Source organism: Molossus molossus, unplaced genomic scaffold (assembly GCF_014108415.1).
Source record: "Molossus molossus isolate mMolMol1 unplaced genomic scaffold, mMolMol1.p scaffold_m16_p_15, whole genome shotgun sequence".
Classification (NCBI taxonomy): Eukaryota; Metazoa; Chordata; class Mammalia; order Chiroptera; family Molossidae; genus Molossus; species Molossus molossus.
Window position 1 is genome coordinate 24559653 of NW_023425350.1, and position 3909 is coordinate 24563561.

A 3909-nucleotide genomic window follows, 5' to 3' on the forward strand; every position below is an offset into this window, starting at 1 on the left:
TCTTCCCTCTGAGGTTTGTCAGTCTGTTCCAAACTTCCATGTCTCTGGGTCTTTTTTGTTCGTCAGCTTATTTTGTTCATTATATTCCACAAATAAGTGAGGTCATGTGATACTTGTCTTTCTCTGACTGCCTTATTTTGCTTAGCATAATATTCTCCAGTTTCGTTCATGCCCTCTCAAGAGTAAGATAACTTTCTTTTTTGTAGCTGCATAGTATTCCATTGTGTAAGTGTACCACAGATTTTTTAAGGACCTGGTATCTTTGGGGATATGATGCAGCCTACCAGAGGTATATTGCTCATATGCTATCATACGATGTTATAATAGTGATGTCAACCTTTGAGAGGAGCCCTTGTCAGGAGGGGAAGAGACCCAGAGATGTCTTTCTTGGGCATGTCCAGGCCGGATCACACCCTCCAAACCATTCTCTGGACAGCTGGCTCCTTCCTCTCTTTTGACCTCCTCCTAGGACCTGAAGGGAAGGCTGAGGGCTGGGCAGCAGAGGGGTCTCCCTGCGAAGAAGACACTCGGATGGTCAGGGACAGGAGGAAAGGAGAATGTCCTTGATGCTTTCCTATTTCGTGGCTGGTTAAAGGGATGGGCACCTCACTCCTGGAAACCATTTCACCGGCAACCCTTTGTTTATTTCTGGCTGGAGCAATCTCCAGGAGTGGGGTCTTGGGTAGGAAGACTTCCTTCTCCTTCTCTTACACAACCAGGCCTGCCCGTCTGTGTCCTCCTATCACGTGAACCCTCATAGTCTGTTCTCTCAATGACCTAGAACACTATCGACGTTTCATATGCTTATCAAGTCCAGAGAGCCAACTGTATTGAAAACGAGCAATTTAAATCCACAGTGAAACCACCACTTTAAAAAGGAGGAGGAGAAGGGGTTACTGCAGAGGGAATCTTCACAACCAGTGCTTTATTTGGTCACAGGGGCCGTGGTCTGCTTCCAGGATGGGAGAACTTTATCGGATGCTAATCTAATATCTAAGATTGTGTTCGTCGGCTCTTCCTTCTTGCCATTTATGGTGAAAACTGTGAGGCGAGAGCACCATTGCCTCTTGTTTTTGGTCACATCCACTTTTATTTGCAACAGGAGCAGAGGTTAGCAGACCGTTAGCAATGTTCTTCCCCCACTCTTACCAATGATACGCTTACTTTGAAAGATATGCCTGAACATTACTGTTTGCTCTGAAAAATTCAACCTGCAGTAGAATGTTGTCTCGGGCTTTTCAAAGTTTTATGAGTTTCTGGAACATGATTATTTACCTTAGAATGCAGAAAAATTATTAGGAAGAAGACTTCAGGACAACATAATCTCTTCAAGGAAACGGTGTCACTCAGATGCCACTGTTAAGGGGAGAGGTGGTAGAGCTACAGGGAAGGTTAGGCAGAGATTTTAAAATATCAACATGTGGCTTAAAGCCATTAGTAAGGCCTTGACACCTTGTGGCCTGAAAGGAGATGGGAATCAAGTCAGTTACGGAGAGTTTGATATTAATCCTCTCCTGTACTATGTCATTTGTGTTGATTCAAATGTAGATTTGATCACAATGGTTGCATTTACTCCTCTGACACCAGGGAGATCAGCCAGCTATAACCTTTACTATCTCCTCTGGTGAAGACCACATTTGGTGACAGGTAAACCTCTTGGAAAAAACTCTCTCCCGCCCTGGCCGGTTTGGCTCAGCGGTTAGAGCGTCGACCTGCGGTCCGGAGAGACCCGGGTTCGGTTCCCGCTAAGGGCATGTGCCCCGGTTGCAGTTTGTCCCCGGCCCTGGTTGGTCGTGCGGGTGGCAGCCACTCGATGTGTCCCTTTCACATCGATGTTTCTCTCTCTCTCTCTCTCTTCCTCTCTCTCCCTCCCACTCTATCTGTGCAAAAAATGGGAAAAAATGTCCTCGGGTGAGGATAAATAATAAAAACAAACAAACAAAAAAAAACTCTCTCCCCACCCCCTCTTATTTTGGGTCCCTGGACAAATTTTGCATTAAGTGAACTAATTCTTCCTGCTTTTCCTGATCTCTCTTACTCTCTGTGCCTCCCTTGCCCCAGTCCTCTTGCTGGAGGCTTGTGCTTCTAGAGTAGACAGCTGGTAAGTGAGCTCACATCCCATTGCTGATGGCTTTAAAACACTGATACTCCTAGGAGTATTCTAAGGGGACTCCATGACTAGCATAATACCTTATCCAAAGGAATGCATCTCTAATGGTGGATTTTGGGTTCTGGGGCAGCTATACAGAGGAGAAACTGTTCTCGGCAGTTTTGTTTTTCCAGGGTCCCAATTCTTTCAGACCTGGGACTGAGGTTCTGCCTATTTCACTTATAAACATGGCTGGTCATAGGTATGGGACAACATCCTTTGGGAGTTTTAGTGTGCATTTATTGTGACTCATACTAAGGACAAAATTTTCCATGAATGTGGTACCTCAAGGAACTTTGTTCAAGACCCAAATGTAATGATCTTCCCACTTCTCACTGTGGGCATTTGCGGTGTCAACGTTGGGGCCTTTGTGCTTTTGTACTGAGATGACTGTTTTCCTGACGACCTTGTGGAGTAAGGGTCATCCTAAGACTGATGCGGTCTTCCCCGGAGGGTGAGCTGCCCAGAAGTCAGCCCTGGGAAGAAGCAGATCCTCGGATAGGAAACCGGAGGGGATTCTGCACCCCTCTGGGCTTCTGTTTTGCGAGTTTGGACTTCAAGGAGTTTGACAGGACAGAGCTGTTCGCTTCTACTTCAACGAGTTCGTTTTTCTACTCAGCTGAGACTCTCCTCTGACACTTGGACTTTGGGACTTTCTTTCATTTCCTGAGCTTTCTCCTTTAACCCTGGGAAGGCTCAATCAGAAACTACAAGCCAGCCAGGTGGGGTGAGAGGGGGCATGAGGAAAGACCTGGTGGGACAGCTGTCCCAGGTGCTCAGTCCGGGGACTGTAATATGAACCTGTTTTATCTGGTGCTAGTTCAGGAGATACTTACCCCTCTCACTTCTCCCATCACCATAAGAGACTTGCCCTGAACACCCACAGCCTCACTGTTGGTGTCCCGGCTGACTTTAGGGGGCAGCAAGGCACCCCTGAACATGCATGAGCTTTCACAACCTGGTGGCTTACTGACACACACTTCCGTTTTCTTCTATCCTCACCCGAGGACATGTTTGCATTTACCTTCAGATAGAGCGGGAGGGAGAGAGGGAGGGAGAGAGAGAGAAACATTGATGTAAGAGACACATCAACTGGCTGCCACCCACATGACCCCAACCGGGGCCGGGGACAAACTGCAACCTAGCGGGAACCGAACCCGGGCCTCTCTGGTCCGCGGGCTGATGCTCTAACCGCTGAGCCAAACCGGCCAGGGCTCACACACATTTCTGACCCTGGGAACCAGCCTCAGCAGTGTCTCCCTTCCACTGGGAGAGCCTTCTCAGGCACGGGCCCAATCCTTTCGGGCCTGGACGAGCATCTTCTACTTTGATCCCTGTTCCCGGACTGTTTTGAGTAGAAACCCTACCAGGATGTAGTGTATCCTTTTCTTTGCTCATAATCTTCTTCCCCCTGAGTATGCCCCTCCCTAAAAAGAATCTCACGAGTCCCCTGAGGTCCCTTTAGGGTTCTCCTCTTCCGTGAAGCCAGCACAAGTGTTTCCCGCCCAGAACTCAGCGCTTCCCCCCAGCCGGCCGTGAATCACACACGTGCTCATGACTTGCTCCCATAACCATTTTACGGTGAGGGTAATACCCACTTCACTTACTCAGACTTGCTAATTTTGATGCAGGGCAGATCTCTGTCTGCATGATGAGTCTCTGGAATATGAACTCTATTCTGCATCGTGGCTTTGATTTGGGCAGATGTTTTTATCTATCACCCATGTCAATATGCTTCCCATGAGGAAATCTGGCTGACC